Below are 19,753 nucleotides of genomic sequence, written 5' to 3' on the forward strand. Positions count from 1 at the left end.
CTGCCCCACAACTCTGAGTGATGACAAGTCACATGTACCCACGTACAAAATATTAAACAGTGATATTTAGGTGTTGTCTCACCACTTCCACACAGATTGCAATTACCCACTAGATGTACACAATGAGCATCAGACATAACACTATCATCATAATATATTACAATATGAAGATATACAAATCTATCACAACAGGGTTCACCATCTCAGGGCACAACTGACACAGGTATGCATACTGACTCAGATTGCTGTATCACTGCATTGAAAACAATAAGGGACGCGTGTCAGTAATACACAATCCTATCTCTACATTATAATAACATGAAAAAGAGAAGCCACACAGGACATAATGCAGACATTTAATAGCCACAGAAAAATATATCATAGTAGACTACTAATTCAATAATATGAGCCAGCTATTTTTATGACACTGCTGGACACACTCTAACGCAGTCTAGCATGATCTTGCTGATGTCTCACACCACAGATCACTCTGCCCCAACTATTTACAGAACACACTGCCTTGGTTGCTCCATAGAGGAGACTGATGGGGTGATAACATCATGTTGAGGTGAAGGAGCATGACTGCAAATTGAAGGTCTTGTTGTGACTGGCAGGACCACAGCTGATAGGTCAACAGTTGAACTCTGTGCAAGTTGAACCACAGACACTGATGCTCGATGGGCAGTGGTGGCTCTGTGGAGAGGTTGCCTGCCTCTCCAATGCTGCAATCTGCTGAGCACAGTCAGGTGGAAGGTTGCCATAATAGTTAAGGTATTTACCTTGCAAAATACAAGATGCAGAGTTTGATTCTCACATGAGGTAATTGACTAGGCTTGAAATGGCCTACAATGGTAGTTAGCCTACTACTAATCTATGAATCTAAAACAGTGCTGCAGTACCATAGAGACCAGGGCTGTGCCACAACTAGCAGACTCTTATTTTGAGTGGCCACTGCCACCATTAACTCACCATGTCTATGCTCTTGTCCTTCATACATCATACATAGCTGGTGTGCCACACAGTCTGTGGCAGGTGCAAGTCCACAAATGTCTGACCAATGCCATTGCTGTGAGAATTCATTTGCCTACAGCAGGAGGCAGACACCCAGTGATTGCTGGACATGCACAACATCTGCTTGCCTATGTCTTCTGTGATGCCCTGTTTCAGGTTGTTGTGGGGAACTGCCATCAGCAGCAGTCTCAGCTGTAGTCTGTCATTCAACTGCCTCACCCTGTTCAACATCCATTCTCCAATCATCCTCTGAATGGCTAGAGAAGTTCCCTTCCATATTTGAGGCTACAACTGCAGCAACAACACTGTCAACATATTGGATGGACACTCCACATAAGTCAAGCTCTTGTGTGCCACGGGGCATAATACTATGCTAAGACACATGTGAAACTGCATCATTATTGCTGGATGGGTTGCCAGATAATACAGATAGTTGATGTGCTATAAGATGCAAAGACACAGATCAGGACAATGTGCATACATCACATGATGGATACCATCAAACACATATGACACACCAACACATATAGATAGATAGATAGATAGATAGATAGATAGATAGATAGATAGATAGATAGATAGATAGATAGATAATCTCTCTGCAATGTTACAGATAATAATGACTTTACATAAGATCTACTGTATGTATGTTTCACTGAATCTACATGCATGGAATATATAATTAGGTTACAAAGCCAACATACACAACATCTGAAGAATACAAATAAAACATACACCTGACAACTGCTCATTAGAAAATGGAGCTGTTGAAGAGGGATGAACTTCAACTGTTGTAGGAAAAAACAAACATTAGTGATCACATCATTGCCACCATTAACCATGTGAACACAGTTAAAACATACATACACCACTTGTATGTGCACTTGATGAGGTTGATAGGCCTAGGAATGGACAGAAGGACATGGTATTAATGGAGGACTACAACAGGACTAACTGCAATGACAGCTATGAAACATAGTTAATAGTATAACACTGACAGACTCCTGCTGTGGAGAGGTTGTGGGTTGTGCTGCGGATCCTGTAGTGGGAAAATAAAGAGAAATACAACAGTCACATATTTAGCAAAAACAATGCTGACAGCATCACATATACAACACAGTAACAGGGGCTGCGGATACTCACATGATGCATGTTACACCATGTCACTCGTCCCTATCTAACATAGATGACAAGCAGGCACTTTCATACATAGAAACACATCAGGATGGATAGCAGCATCATAAAATATAAACAAACTGATTAACAGAAAGACCTTGCATACATACATCTCAACAGCTTATTACAAAATGGCAGTCAGACTCTCATGTGCTCAGTATTTATATACTTGTGCAAGCCCTTGGATAGCTTCTTAAAGATACATACACACGTATTGATCTACATCTTCCTTATTAAAATGATTGCCCTTAGTAAAAATAACATTAGAGTTAGACATGCATTATTATAGACATTAGAAACAAAACACAATGTTCATGTCCAAGTTGCCATGTACCTGTTACGTGGTCTGGCAATATTACCAGATCTCATAACCTAACAATCTGGACTGACTTTAGCAACCGGGACAGTCTTTGATATACAACTTGTATCAGGAACTTCTGGATTCATTACAGGAATGGGAATATTCTCTGGAACTTCCTCTGGAATTAGAACACCGGACAACTCACTCTGAGATAAAAAGTCTTTCTCACAATGTATGCACTGTGGTATAGGCTCAGACACTGGTCTCAAATGTTTCTGATTCTGCCTAAACTCTGCTCCTTGTGATTCCACAATGTACAATCTCATCTCTGGACAAATACTCTTCATAACTCCAATTTGATCATAACCTTTGGACGTTTTCATCCTTACCATTTCTCCTTCTCATAATGGATTGAGCATTTTGCTGGTTTTATCGTAGTAGGACTTCTGGGTTAAACACTTTTTCACTAGATTGGTTTTCACTGACCTGTTGTCCTTGACACATGGAACCCACAATTGACTACTGTTTGGTAATGTGGTTCTGGTTTGCCTTGAAAGAAGTCTCTGGGCAGGTCAACCAAGATATTTATCATGAGGAATACTTCTGAGATTCAAGAGATTCAGGAAACATCATCACTGTCTTGTTTTGACTTCTCTGGTAACTGTTTTGCATTTTGAACTGCATGTTCTGCCAAACCATTTGACTGCAGGTACTCAGGGCTACTCATGACATGAGTAAAGTCCCATTCTTCAGCAAATCTTTTGAACTGTTGGCTTGTAAGCTACATGCCATTGTCAGAGATAACTTTGTGTGGACTACCATGGACTGCAAAATGATGCTTCATCTTAGTAATGACATGCTAGATTGAGAAGTAGGTCAATCTCAAACCAGTTAGAGTAAGAGTCTACTAATACCAAATAATGTTGACCATTCCACTTGAAAATGTCAGTGGCTACTGTCGACCAAGGTAGTTCAGAAATCTGGTTTAGCTGAAGTGGTTCCTTCTGTTGATGTGGCCTACTAATATTACATATGGAACAAGATAAAATTACTCTCTCAATATCTTGTGACTTAGAAGGCAAAAATACTAGTTCTCTCACCCTTCTTTTGCTAGAGTTGGTTCCTGGGTGACCACAATAGAAGATAGTAATGTACTCTTGTTGCAAGGACTTTGGAACAATTACTTTCGGACCTTTCATAATGATGCCATTGTTAGACAAAATCTCATCTCTGTATGGAAAATAAGGTTGCACTTCTTGAGGTAAACTAAATTGCTTTGATGGCCATCATTGATTGATAAAGTGGTTCAGCCTTTGTAAAACTGGATCTGTGGCTGTGTGATCTTTTAGCACATAAAGATGTGTGGAAGAAAAATGTCTTACTACCATGACTTCAAAATCAAGGTTTGAATTCTCATGCTGTTCTGTGGCATTTGTGGGTGATCTGGATAATGTATCAGTAAGATAAAGAAGTTTGCCATTCTTGTAGACAAGAGTAAAATGATACTTCTGCAATCTCAACATCATGCGTTGCAATCTGGCTGGAGCTGAATGCATAGGCTTTCTCAAAAAAGTGACTAGAGGTTGGTGATCTGTTTCAATCTGGATAGTTGTACCATAAACATAATCATGGAACTTTGAACATGCAAACACAATTGCCAAAAGCTCCTTCTCGATCTGAGCATACTGCATTTCAGTTTGGATAAGAGTTCTCAATGCACAGGCAATAGGTTGACCCTCTTTTAGAACAACTGCACCAAGACTAAATTTCAAGGATCGTATGAAAGAATAACTGACTTATGAACATCATAGTATCTGAGAGTTGATGGACTAACAATTCTTTGTTTCAGAACATCAAATGCTCTTTGGTGTTGCTCTAACCAAGACCAGGATACATCTTTATATGTTAGCTCTCTAAGCAGCGCTGAAAGTTGACTCAGGTCTGGAATGAACTTGTCTAGATAGTTGACCATGCCAAGAAAACATTTCAGGTCTTGAACATTGTCTGGAGCTGCCATCTCAAGAATGGCTATTTGCTTTGAAGGGTCTGGTCGTAGGCCTGAACTAGTAAATAAATAACCAACATAAGTAACCTCTTGTATCCTGAACTTGCATTTCTGTGAATTGAGCTTAAGATTCACTTGATGTGTCATTTTCAGAACTTTTCTTAGGTTTCTTTCATGCTCAACTTCATATTACCTGCTACTAGTATGATGTCTACTATAATAGCACAAGGATAACCAGAAAAAAAGTTGCTGCATTGCACTTTGAAAGATTTCACTTGAAAGACTTCACTTGCAGAATTTATCCCAAATGGCATTCTTAAAAATCTGTACAATCTGTACCTTCCAAACAGAGTATTGAACATAGTGAGCAATGAGGACTTCCTGTCAAGCTGAATTTGCCAAAATGAACTCTTTGCATCTAAGACAGAAAAAACAGTGGCATTTGGCATCAGAGCTGCGACTTCTTTGACTGTGCACATTGGATGATGGGGTCTTTTTAGTGCTTTGTTCAAATCTCATGGATCAGTAAATATTCTGATGACATCTAATGACATCTGAGCTTTTCTTATGAGCTACCACCATGGAAGATACCCACTCAGTTGGTTCTGCAACTCGACAAATCACACCTTGTTGCACCATTTTATCTAGCTCGGCTGTGACTCTGTCCTGGAGGGCTATTGGAACTTTTCGTGCTGGCCTGATATCTGGACTTATACCTGGGTCTAACTTCATGGCGTACACAACTGGAAGCTTCCCTAGTTTGTCTTCAAAAAGCTCAGCATAGGTAGAAAAGTGTACTGGGTGGAATTAGTGTAGTGGTCTTTCAAGCTAACTTGGTGGACTTAATTATTAAATGAAAGCAGTCTAATTTTCAAACTGTCTCTGAACCCTAATAATGACTGGATGCACCACTTGACCACATAAAATTACAAGTCATAGCTTCTTCCAGCAGATTAACATGAAAGCACTACTGAGCCTTCAGTCAGAATTTCTTCACCACCATAAGCAACAAGTTTCGCACACCTTGCCAAATCAAGCCTTTCACCAGCACACATTCTAGCAAATGTTTCTGCTAACATGGCATTGCACTTGGAGCCTGTGTCAACTTTGAGCTCTATGGTTTTTCCATTTATCCAAATAGCACAAAATACTTCATTCTTTGCCCTTAAATCTACCACATCAAATGTTTTGTGACACACTGACACCATCACCATAAAGAATAGGGTTGCAGCTTTCTAACTGATCAACTTGTTTCTTAAAATGCTCCCTATGCTCCCTTTAAATAAAATAATGTGGGCTTTTGATTTACAAAATCTCTTGAAATTATTCCATTTATTGCATTTGTGGCATTGCTAACAAAAGCTAAACATTTCTTCCCTTTAAATTTATGACTTCCATCACAATTACGACAGTTGACAATGATGAAACTAGGTTGGGGCCCATGCTTTGAGTTTGCTGACTCACTCTTGATCTTCACTGAGACTGTGTGAACACTGGAATTTGCTGGAAAGTTCTGGAGTTTGCCAGTGGGTGCTGCAGGGGCTACAGCTGCTGCCATGTGCTTGCACCTGTCTCTTTTAACTGCATGCTGCATACTCAAGGTGACCAACAGTCCCAGTTTTTCCAGGACAGTTCCGGTTTAGACGTCTCTGTCCTGGAATCCCAAACATTGTCTTTGGGACACAGAAATGTCCCAGTTTAGACCGCTCAGTCTGAATAGTGACCTGGTTTCCCGGGGCAGCCATTCCCACTGCTTTCTCATCCTGAGCAGCCCTGGGGACTTTGAGATTTTTTGGGGATGTCATTGAGTATGGGTTAACGTCAGATGCCTTCACCCTGGCAGGAGCCTTCCATGCTCTGCCACCATCCATCAGTCACTCCCTCCAGAAATTCTATTGTGGGGTGCTCTGCCTGACCCCACTCACTCAGGCAGGAGCTTTCCAGGCTCTACACCCATCTGCCCAGCTCACCCTTACTGACTTCTGTCAGTGTCGACCCCTACAGGCCTCCCCTTTGACCTGGCCTAGAGACCTTCCCCACCCCCACCCACCCCCATGTCAGAGGACTCTGTCACCTCCATGTCTCCTGCAGGCTGCCAACTCATGCTGGATTGCTCATGCTCTTGAATCTTCTCAGGGGAGCTTCCCTCTAATCCCTTCCACCAATTGGGAACTCCCCTCAGTGGCTGAGGAGCAGATCCTCCCATGAAGGCTTCAGAGTCCCCCTGCTTTCCCATCTGAAACTGCTCTGGGGACTTTGAGATCTTTTAATAGATGCCATCCATTTTGGGTTGATGTTGGATGCCTTCACCCCAGCAGGAGCTTTCCAGTCCCCTCCAACATCCGCCCTGGTACTTCCTCAAGGACTTCCATCATGGGGAGCTCTGCCTGATCCCTTTCACCCAGGCAGGAGCTCTCCAGGCCCTGCTGCTGTCTGCCAGTTGCTCCCTTAAGGACGTTTGTTGTAGGGAGCTCTGTCTGACACCCCCCTCACCCACACTTACCACTATCTGCCTCTCTACCCCTTCCAGACTTCCTTCCCAGAGGGGGCATGATCCATACCCCCTCACCCAGGTGGGAGCAGTCCTGTCCCAGTCACTTTCCATCTCCCTTCCAGACTTCCATCGGGATGGACCCCCTCCAGGCTTAACCTTCTACCAAGGAGAGAGAGCTCATTTCCAGGGTTACATATCTCCTGACTGCTGCCAAATCATGCAGTGTCACACATGCTGTTGGAGCCTCTCAGGGGATCTTTCCAGCTTCATGGAACTCTACTGGGCCGCAAAGCAGACAGTCCCTCGTCCAGACATCTGTGACACTGGTTCTCCCCTTTGCCTTGCACCTAGGGCTTTCAATCTCACAGGGGACATAGATCTGGAACCCCCATCTCTGCACATTTTGCAACACACCTCAGTCTCTCTCCACCATGGTGCCAGGCGTCCATGAACATGCATAGCTTTGAGCCTCCTGGCATGTGGCCTCTTGCCTCCTGGGTGGTGCCGTTCACAGAGTGGCATCCCCACAGTGCCTGTGAAGGATGGGAGGCCAACCTGCCAGACCAGGTGTGAGATGAAATGTTGGCCCTATCTCCACTCCCATGGGAGACGGGAGAATGGGATTGCAGACCTGGCTTCTCGGGGCGGCCCTCAAATGTCCCAGTTTAGGTCCTGTAACAAAATGGTCACCTTGTGTATACTATCAACATGAGCTTTATCACTATGCCTTCTAGAGCTATTCTCATTTGTAAGCATATTTGGTGTGCTTTTCTGTGAGCTCGTATCATCTGATAAATCTCAATGGCCTTATTCAGTTAAGGTAAATCACTGTCACAAAACAACATTTTTCTCACAGCATCATCTTTAATACCACACACAGGTATGTCTTTTATCAACTCATCCCTTAAATCACCAAATCTGCATGTTTTGGCCTTATTTCTCAAATCAGTTATATATATTGCAAAAGTTTCACCAGGCTATAGGTCCCTTGTGTAAAATAAGTGCCTTTCCATTTTAACATTTGTCTGGGAGTTACACATTTCTCTAAATTTACATTTTAAGCACTCGGGGTCCTCCCTTGACTCAGCTAGTACAACAATATGACAGTTGTCCCCCTCTCCTACATAGAAAGCAGGTGCATATGCAAATAAATGCTCCCTTTCTATGGCTTCTTACCCAGCTAAATTAAGCAGAATAAATGCCTTTGTATAGTCATCTTTATCAAAAAATGCAGCCTGTATGAAAATGTCATACTCTTGCTCAAACACTCTCCAATTCTCTGCATATTATTGTCAAACATAAATGCACTGGGTTTTCAAAATCCATCTGCCATGCCCACAAAGTATGCACAAACACACTGAAAATATGTCCCTTGTAATTATGTACAAACAAACTGTGCTGTGTGCTTGTAATAACATTCAAATGCACAATAAATTATTTGAAATACTGTACTTTGTGAAACATGCTCTGTAATGGCTGCGTTTTGCAAAATAACTTTACTGTAATACTACATAATCTTGCAAACACTTTATACACTTCTGATTACTTGGATATCTTTAATTAATACGAAAAATACGTGCTTCACGAAAATGTGGTTATTTCCTCTTATTTTATTTGTTTATACAAGTCAGACAATTTCAAACACTTTCAGTAGCAATTCGAATATTTTTATCAACATTGGACATTTTGGTTTATGCGAATATTGTTTAGAGCATTCTGTATGCCTCATTTCATATTTTGAAAATAAGAAATAGTTTTGAGAAAGATTTAATATCTGAAATTTCGTTTTGACCTGTTTTGAGAATTATGCGTGCAGTAGGGATGATTCACTCCTGTATATTCCTCCAGTGCCAACCGGGTACCTCTCAAACTCAAGTGGAAGAAACTGGAACTATTTCGGGCAACAAGTCATTTTGGCCATTCTTCTTCTAACATCATGTCCCTTTAGACGTGCCGCTTCTGACACCATGCTGCTCTTCCCTCTCTAACATAGATGACAAGCAGGTGGGGTATTTCATTTTGATGCTTTAATACATAGAAACATGCCAGGATGAATAGCAGCATCATGAAATATAAATTAACTGGTTAACAGACAGACCTTACATACATACATACATGCTTACATCTCAACGGTTTACTACAAAATGGCAGTAAGAATCACACACGCTCAGTATTTATACACTTGGGCAAGCCCTTGGATAGCTTCTTAAAGATACATACACACAAATTGATCTATGACCTGTACACCAGATGAGTCTTTGATGACAAATATTGAGAATAAATATGTATCACATGTATGCCACACATTGATGCAAGCTATGACAATTTTGCTGTAATATACCTGGTTTGTCTGCACTTGAACCTAAACAGCTTGGGCATTCACTGGATGTACCTGTAGTGTACAATGTTAGGGAAATAAAAATATGACAGTAAATAGTAGTGCCATGAAATGATGGTGAGGCAACAACAGGTAGTGGTCACATTAACAGCATGGAGAAACTCGCCTGCTGTTCCCTAGTTTATTCCTTAAGTAAATGGACCTGTGAATATTAATGCAAACAGCATTATATAGGGTGCTATGACTGCTCTGTCTGTACTTCATTTGCATGAATAAATGTCATTAGACATATTCATCATCCTCACTCTGTGTGGATGTGCATGCATCACTTAACTCTGCTACTGTAAATCAAAACCAATACATGTATATGCATACTACAGCAGTATATCCAGTGATTCTCTCTATAACCAGCCAGATTATGGAAATAAAGACATACATGTTTGGCCTAGAACTCCAGCTTAAATCCCACCCCCCTGGGTATGTATTGCTACTCTATTGCTATATGCAGTGACCCCAGAAATACTGTGATGTCAACAGGGGGGACAATGGTGGCCCACCACTGGTGTCATTCCTTGATCTCTCATAGCATCTTAATCTGTTGGCTGCATGAAGGATCATGTCTGAGCAGCAGCATCTGCAACCATCAGAGGATCAGTTGTGGCCTCCAACTATCTTTATCATGTTGGTGAGGTCTATCCAGATTTCATTTCTCCAAACTGTATCACCAGATGGCCAAGGAGTATCTTTCCATGTTGCTGGAGAGCATCAATTATGATTTAATTTTGCTGTGGTGAGATGTTGTCATCCATAGGATGGCTGGCCATCTGAAAGACAGTGTTATGCACATGATAATATTCCTAATATTCCTGTGTGAGACAATTTATACAGTTGAGTCTCTGGACAGAATATGTCAGCATAGACAGTATGCATTCATGTGCAGTGCAAAGGTCTGTATAACATGATCTGTGACAAATACTAACAAGACATATAAAAAGTAACAACAATGCCTTAATACAAAACATTTGCAAAATTAATATATCTTTAGAGTTCATGAATGGGATTAGAACCCCTCATACTAAATATATTTGAATGGATGACCAAAGCCAACAGCATTATGCCACAAGAGTCTGCATGCATTTCACATTAAAATAATACACAAACTAAAAACTGAGCAACATATGGAAAGTGTCAGCAAACTTCAGGACCTGTAGGCAGGCCACAGACAGTACAGATCCTTTGTATATTGAGCCAATAGTGAGAACGACTCTGTTAAGAAACATCATTGAAGAAATGTCCGCAGCAGCACATGTTTTTAACAGTTTTGTTAGGAAATATGATTTAAGAAATTTCGGTAATATCAACATAACATAGTACATATGGATAGTGTCAGAAACCCATAGGTTTCCATGGTTACACAACACAAAAAAAAAAAAAAAAAAAAAAAAGCCAGCAGACAATGGCAAAACTGTGACTTTAATAGACTCCTATACGGTACAAAGGTAGTCCATACAGACAGACCAGTTTTGGCTGACAATAAACTTAGCCTTTTTCAGTGTAAAGAAATGAGTAATGATGAACCCATTTAAATACTATACATGTGAAGAAATGTCAAGCAACCACTGGTCCCTCAAAGATGTTCATTTAATCCAGGTGAAAATAATGTACCTAATTTTATAATCCATTTCTTTTCCTTTGAATTTAAAAGGCTATGCCATCCAGCTTTAGTAGCCCTATTGCCCATGATTTAAGAAATTTTGGTAATATCAACATAGCATAGTACATATGGATAGTGTCAGAATCCATAGGTTTCCATAGTTTCACCACAGAGTAAAAGGAATTACCAGTAAGAATTGTGGAAGATCTGTAAATCTGACTTTATATACTGTTCACATTTGCAATATAAATCTGTCTATACAACTGCATATGGTACTGAAATCAATCATTTATTTATTTATTTCAGTTTGATAACCGGGGAGGTCCACTGGGCTTGGGGGCCCGTTTTCAGTGGAGGCCCGGGGAGAAAAGCTCCAACAGGAAATACAAGAGTTTAATAACATGAAAATTCAAAGACAGTTTGTATAACATATAGCAGGTAGCAAACAAAGAGAATAAACACTAGCAATTTCTAGTTTTGAGCAGGGAGGGGAGGAAGGTTATTGTTTGTTCAGGAGGAAAATAGGCTTATATCACAAAAATCCAAATTCTACTATTTAGTTGCCTATGCTAAGTTTATTTAAAAGAGGTTAGGAAGGAGAAGAGGTTAGCTTGGAGAGAAAGGAGAAGACAGCTTGAGAGGTATGGGCTGAAGAGTGCAGTTGCAATGCCTGTTTAGACGGAGGTAGGAATGAAGTTGGGTTTTGAAGTTATTAAGGTTGGTACATGTCCTTAGTGTGGAGGGCAGGGCATTCCATTTTTTTAGCTAGGGTAAAGGATAAGAGAAGCTGACCTGCTGGGCGCTTGGGTTTTTGTACAGTGATCAGGTTTTGGTGAGAAGATCTAAGTGATCTAAGGGGGGTATAAGGTTGAAGAATATTAGAAAGAACAGGGCAATTAGTAGGATGGAACAATAATTTTTAGGCTGTGATGATTTGGAGGAAGTCAAGTTGATTGGGGAGTTCAAGCCAGTTGAGAGAGTGAAGGGAGGTGCAGTGATGAGAGGAGGATTTGGCATTTGTGGCAAATCTAGGGATTTTATTGTAACATTGGTCCAATTTGGAGGTAAGTGTGGATGATAAATTAGTGAGCAAGGGAGCTCCATACAGTAGGGTGGGAAGGACGTAGGTAGAGGCAAGGGTTAATCAGGTATGAGGAGAGAGGAAGTGGTTGTTTCTATACAGTAAACCTAGTTTTATGTGGGTTTTTTTGATGTTTAGCTGGATATGAGTATTAAATTTTAGTTGGTCATCAATTGTAACACCGAGAAGTTTGGTGGAGGGAACAATCTCGATAGTGGAGTTGTTGAGGCTGGTAATTTGAAATGAGTTTTTATCTAGAGAAGAGGATTTAGAGGGGGGAGAAAAGGAGGATCTTAGTTTTGTCTGCATTTAGAGAGAGATGATTTTGGAGCATCCAGTTTTCAGTGGTTGAGAAGGCACTTTGAGTTAGGGCTTGGAGCTCTGTTAGGATAGGGGCACAGCAGATCAACGTGGAGTCATCAGCATATTCCACAATTTTGGTGTTAGGAATGGCTTTGTGGAAGTCATTAATAAAGATGTTTAATAGTAATGGGCCTAGTATGGAACCTTGGGGTACTCCGGTAGGGGTAGGAAGGAAGGTTGAGGTGGCTTGGCCCCATTTCATGGCTTGCGACCTGTTTGAAAGGTAGCTGGAGAACCAGGAAAGGGTTTTCTGGCATAGGTTGAGATTAGAGAGGTAATTTAGAAGGTGGGTATGGGAAATAGTATCAAAAGCTTTGGATAAGTCTAGTAGAACAGAGGATACTATATTACCAGAGACACTTGCTGAATTAACAGAGTGCAAGAAGGAGACAAGGGCGGTGTTAGTACTGTGTCCGGGGCAGAAGCCGTGTTGGGTAGGAGAGAGTAGTTGGTGTTTGGTAAGGAATGGCAGGAGCTGATGGTGGATACATTTTTCTAGGATTTTAGAGATAGGGGAGAGGATGGCTATAGGGTGGAAGTTTGAGACATTACAATTTTTACTGCCTTTGTGGAGAGGAAGAATGAAAGTGGTGTGCCATAGTTTAGGTACGTAAGATTCAAATAATGACCTATTAATTAGGATGCTGATAGGTAGAGCAATAGAGTCAGAAGCTATTTTTAGGAAAGAGGATGGAATGCAGTCAGAGGCATTGGAGCAGGGCTTTAGGTTATAGAGGAGTTTCTTTATTAGGTCAGTGGATACTGGTTTGAGTTTGAAGGAGGGGAGGGAAGAGAAGGGGATGGAAGATTGAGCAGGGAGGGGAGGAAGGTTATTGTTTGTGAATGTCTTGGTTAACTCAGCGATGGAAGAGGTGAAGAAGGAATTGAATAGGGAGGCTATTTCAAGGTCAGATTTGCTGGTATCAGGACAGCGGTTGTTTTTTGAACCTGGTCTAAGGAGGGAATTAATAGAATTCCAGAATTGCTTGGGATTTCTAGTATGGTTTTCTTGTAGTTTGATGTAGTAAGACTTTTTATCTCCAATGACTTGTTTGTTGGCAAGGTTTCTCAACTGCTTATACTTAAGGAAGATTTCAGGTTGTTTGTGTTTAATGTAGGTTTTCCAGGTTTTGTCCCTTTGCAGCATTATTTGTTTTGTGTCTTTGGTAAGCCAAGGGGTGGTATTTGTTTTAACTCTTTTTGTTCTTACGGGAGCTAGGGAGTTAAGGACAGTTATGAAAGTAGAATTGAAATAGTCAACGGCTTTGTCTAATGGTAGTGTTTTTAGGGGGTTTCAGTTAATTAGTTTAAGAGAGTTGGAGAAAGAAGTAGGGTTAATGTTAGATAGGTTAAGAGTATGAATATAGTGGTGATAGTGTGGGGAGGTGGGAGTGGCTCGAATGGAGAAGGCAGGGAGGTGGTCTCCTAGTGGGTCAGGGGTGACACCAGATGCTATAACTTTGTTAGGATGAGATACTAGGATCCAGTCAAGTATAGTGCCAGAGGGATTAGTTTTGTTAGGTCTAGTAATGGAGTTAATAAGTTGAGTGAAGTTGAATAGGTTGATGGTTAACGTGGGATTAGGGTTAATGATTTTTATCCCAGTCAATATTTACATCTCCCAAAATGAAGATTTCTAGTTTAATATTGGAGGAAGTCCAGGAGAGGATGTCTTCTAGAGTATTGGTATTGTTGCCTGGAGGAATATAGAGGCAAATAATGCAGATACTTTTATGGTTGTTTATTTTTAGTATGCCAATTACAAGTTCAGCGTTATCAAAAGAAGGGATAGGGTTAGGGTAGGGAGTGAGTGACGAGGTTGGAGTAGACTAGAGCAACACCACCACCTCTTTTATTAGGTTGGTCTGATCGGAGAGAAAATGGAATCCTGGGGGTAGGAATTCAGAGTCATTAATGTGGGGTTTTAGCCAGGTTTCAGAGATAGCTGCTATGTCAGGAGAGTTGTGATTGAGCCAGACATGGAAGAGGGTTAATTTATTTTTTAAGCTTTGGGTGTTGTTAGTGAGGAATTTGAGGTTTTTGTTAGAGGATTTGTTGTTGGTGTAAGGGAGATTTGTAGGAGAGGAATTAGGACCTGGATTGGGGTGAATATCATGCTAAGTATAGGTATGTGTGATGGGGGATGTGTTTATTAGTTTTGTATTTAGATAGAGGAGGATGGAAGAGATTTGGTTTATAGTTAATGTTATTATTTGAGCTTAGAAAAAGTTTTACTTTTAAGAGAAGGATAGGGTGGGAGCGAACTAAAGAAGCTGAGATGTTGTGGTAATGGCAAGCAAGGTGGAGTTGGGGAGTAAAGGGTGGAGAGAGTAAATGGACATTAGTATAGCAGGTGATTTGGTATAGAGATACTAGAAGGAAGGGGAAGGATGAGAGGAGAAGGACCTTGGGAGGAAGGGTGAGCATGATAGTTGGAGTCAGATAGAGGAGATGGAAAAAGAGGAAGATATGATGCTAGGAGTGTAGGGGGAGTGGCTAAGGGAGGTAGGTAGGGTGGAGGAAGGGGAGGGGAAAGGTGTATCAGGATTGGTTGGTGGAGGGGGATAAATGTAGAGGTACTGGGGCGGGTGGAATTTGGCTGCAGGGGAGCAGAGTGAGCCCACAGGGCAAATGGAGCGGGAAGAGCCAAAGAGGTGGGAAAGGCCCGAAAAACAATCAGTGAGGCTGGAGAAGGAGAATTACAGCAGGGGTGCAGGTATGTGGTTATTAACTTTGGTTTACAGTTAATAGCTAGGATTCTATGTTTGTTTAGAGAAGAACTCTCTGAAAGTAAGTATAGAAGTGTGGGGAGGTAAGTTACTAAGTCTTTAGTGTAGGGCAGAGACAACTTTAGGCAGAAAAAGTAAGTGGGGCTGGGAGAGGGGAACAATGCAGTTCCTTGTATCAGGAGTATGCTGCCACCTAGTGGAAAAGGAGGGAGGTACACTCAGAGGAAAAGAGGTTCCACATGGAAGTTAGGTTATAAAGGTTAGATAGAGGTAATTATGGGGAGAAAGACTAGAAACCAAAGGATGGGGGGAGGCCTGTGCAGTTATTTCAAACAGCAGCATCTGTATGCATAAATTTCAATCAAACATTGGCCCAGTTAAGATCACATCTTGAGTAAAAATGTATTTAAACAGGTATCTTTGGAAATGACTGACTTGAACAGATGTAATATTCATCAAAACAGAAGTGTTACCAATTACCAATATACCTCTCACTCTGAATAACAGAAAGAAAAAAAATTCGCTAATGTGCACTCATCTTTAAGTACCATTTGCACCATACATAATTAAAATTGAAAATGTTGGAATCGTATTTGTACACTTCCATGTAAATTGGCTTCATGCACCATAACACCCAGATGGACTGCATAAACACCCAATAGGTGTTGATAAATGGTAGCATGTGCGGTAAGTGGCCATTATCTGCCAATGATTTGATAACATGACATCAGCACCACTTGACCATTTCTCTGTTTTTTGCATTTTCAGGCTTTTTCCATTTGAAGATCAACAAAGTCTCAGTAAAACAAAAAAATCAACAAAGTCTCAGTAAATCTGAAAATCAGCAAAGTCTCAGTAAATCTGAACATCAGCAAAATCTCAGTAATATTGTTTTCATATTTGAGATTTATATTTTATCCTATGAAATATTGTAACTATGGTTTAAAAATTATACTCTACAAAGATTAATAGAATGTATGCCTACTGTCACTACAGCTACTCTGTATATAATGTTATCTCTTCATACTTGTTAAATTGTGTTTAATAATTTTATCTACAAAGATCATTAGTATTTTGTCCACTGTCAATACAGCTACACTATATATAATTTTATCTCTTCATACTTGTTAAATTGTTTCTCTCAGCATATGTTACATACTCTGTCTGTTACGCATGTTTTGTCATTGTCATTGTTAATGGAGCTTTTCTCCCTGGGCATCCACTGAAAACGGACTCTTCTTGGCCTAGTGAACTTTCCCATTCATCAAACTGAAATAAATAAATAAAAGATCATGATGGCTGCTTTAAGGAGACTGAGACAATAGATAGACAGATATATCGCTGTCCCTTATATATCAAATAGATGTTTTTTATAACCATTAAGTAGTTGCTGTGACAATTAGCTCATGGGGATATTTAAGTAGACATGGTTACTGCTGTCCTTTTAAGTGTGGGTTTGCTTCCCATGCCGTAATGTTTATAATATCCATAATTATGACCTTTGTAGATGTACATAAGTTTTACAACATATAATGACATCACTTCCCCTGGACAAAACCTATAATCATACTCAGCAGCAAAAATATTGAACTCCTTATCTCCAACAACCAGAATTATTTCTAACCTACCGACCTTTAAATGATCCCTAAAGAATACCTTACAAAATCTTGGACCTGCTCCTGTGCTAATCCTGACTGAATTTACTCACTGTACTTCCTTCAACCCTTCAACCTAGATCACACTTCACAACCCTTTCCAGCCTCCTACGACCCTCCTTTCTGTTTCCCCACTACCTTACCTTATATAAGTCATCTCTGCAGACTTTTCCTCCACTTCTTTTCTCCCTGCTCACTTAAGCTACCTGAAGACACCCTAGCCTGCACTAGTCTTATAATCTCCTTCTCTCCATCCTTCTTCATTCTATAACCAGAATATGAACACCTGTTTCATACTAAGACATCACTCAATTTCCCCTCACTGTCTCTGATCATGTAATCCCTAATATCTCTTTAAATATACTGTTAGAATTGTCTCAGGTCTCAGTTATCACATGCTAATCTATGTAACAAATAATATGACTAGTGAGTTTTTTTTCACATTTTCACTAACTCATGTTATTGTTTTTCATTGCACTCTACGATGAAACAAATGTTCTGCGTTTCTCTTATTCCTTCATTTTTCACTCTTATGTTTAGTAGTGTAACATGATACTTTGTAATTTAAAATATTTGCATTTGATGTTTTGTAATGTAACAGGATACTTTGTGATTTAAAATCTGTAGTTGATTTTTGAAATATTCAGATTGAAGAGCTTTTCTCCCTGCGCCTCCATTGAAAATGAGCACTTTCTAGCCCAGTTGGACTTTCCCAGTAAACAAATGTCAAAAAAAATAAAAAATAAAAATAAATTTCACACAACCACTGTCCTCATATATCACTACTGCTTATAGTACCTAGGCCGTGGATGACTATGCACTTTGTGGTTTTCCATTATAGTACCACAGTATCACCTAATGCAACATTTTACACTGGAATAAAAACTCATACATAACTTCTTTAATTCATTTCTCCAAATAAAAGAAGCAGTCACATTTATTTAAGCCAAAATGAATGCCTATCTGACTTCTTACACATATGTTATCAGTTATTGATAGCTGTTCTGTCTTTACAATGAAATATCCAATAAGTGTTTGCCTTTTTCATAATCATCCATTCTCCACAGGAATTCGAATAAACACCTGCAGTACCTGCTTGTTAAAATGAATATCCTCCTGCCGTTATCTTGGCCCATAAGGAAACTAGATAGCATAACTGCATTTTGGCAGGCTGTGGATTCCAATCCACCAAGAGGAAACATATCTAAAACTGTTATCTTTGTTTAATTCACCCATAGCATTTATTTTGAGAAGCATATTCCACTTATTCATATTATCATATGCTTGAGCATGGTTGCAAATAACTCAGTTAGTCATTGAATTCCTACTAACATATTCATAATCTGAAACAGTCCATTAACATCAGCTTTTTAACAGCAGGGTCAATAAAGTTTGCTACAGACTGTTATATGTCTGACCAATGCTTTTGCTAATTTTGCATATTTTAGAGAAGTGCTATCAAGCTCAGTTTTATCATTAAATATTACAGTCAGTTCAAGAACACTATCATCCTCATCTTTTGAGGAGGTGTGATGGGCAGGCTTACTGTTGAAATGCAGAACAGGGAAGATTATGCATTTGCTTATTAATGTGCACTTTGCCACGGAATATCATTGTCCTTACACATACCTTACCGTGTCCCTTATGTGCAGCAGCTTGTATGGTTCTGTTCACAGAAGCTCTATGATACATGACACTGTCCCACTGTCTAGGGAATGAATGATTTACATTGCTGCTAGTGTTTCTGAACACAATGCTGACATGAATGAAGTTTTAGAACTCCTTACCTACATGCCCAGCAAATGTTCTTACTTAAAATCCTAAGTCAAGATCCATATTAGTATGACCATCCCCATACAGGTGATGTCATAAAACCATGTATTTTCTGTGCAATCAAAAGATGCATTTTCAGTCAAGGTGAATTGGCTAAGCAGGTAGCTCTCAAGATTAGAATTTCAATGTACATTATAGTTTCAGGCTGGAGTCTCAAGTCTTCCAGTCTTTGTTTAAATATATGGAATCCTATTTGTGTACTTCCACATAAATTGGCTTCATGCATCTTCATGCACTGTGACCTGCATGTAATACTGAAAAATGTGCATGGGCATTATTTAACATTCTTCATGAATAAATTGTGTAGAAGCTGTTCTGAGTAATGTATATCACTTTTATTTGAGGAATACATCCTTCATACTTCCTTTTTTCTGTTTTCAGGTGATGAAGATCGGACAAGAAACTCAGTTCTGTGCATTGAGTGGATGCACAGGCTTCAGAAGCAGCAGAGGGAGAGAGGTGTCTTGATTACTTTATCTGTTTTATGAAGTGAAATGTATCTAAGCCTGTTTACAGGCCTATATTTTTCACAATAATATGCATAATAAGTAGAATACAGGAATACCCGTCATGCATCAGTAAGGTAAGAGAAATTATCACTTTCAGCTATGAGTTAGATCCAAAAATGCTAAACCATCATATAGTATTAAGCCATTCTTTCAGTACACAGGATTTGAATTGTACTCCACAAACTAAATAACAGTTGGATTGGTATATCTGTCATGCATATGTTAAGGTGGATACATTACACAGTAGTTTGTTGCTCCTAATGTTAGGTTTGGCTTACTTGTGTAGGGTACTGAGTTTTTAAAATAGTGTAAGAAATTTCTCTGTGTGGAAGCTCTTCAATTCCTGCATGTCTAGTTAATTACTATATATTGCAAAGCAGAAACAATCAGGAAATGGGAGTAGAAGTAATGAAATTAAAAACATCCTAAGTAAAAAAAATAGAAACGTATTTTGAAATATTATTAATATTATACAGAATTATTAACGCTCTCATGTATTCAGAATTAATCCAAGCAGGGTAGACAGTCTGTTTCCAGTTAAAAATCCTTTATTAAGCACACAGACCAGCAATCCAAACAAAGCAGAAATAAACAGAATGATAAT

Source organism: Protopterus annectens, chromosome 1.part2, assembly GCF_019279795.1.
Source record: "Protopterus annectens isolate FY-2018-M chromosome 1.part2, PAN1.0, whole genome shotgun sequence".
Classification (NCBI taxonomy): Eukaryota; Metazoa; Chordata; order Ceratodontiformes; family Protopteridae; genus Protopterus; species Protopterus annectens.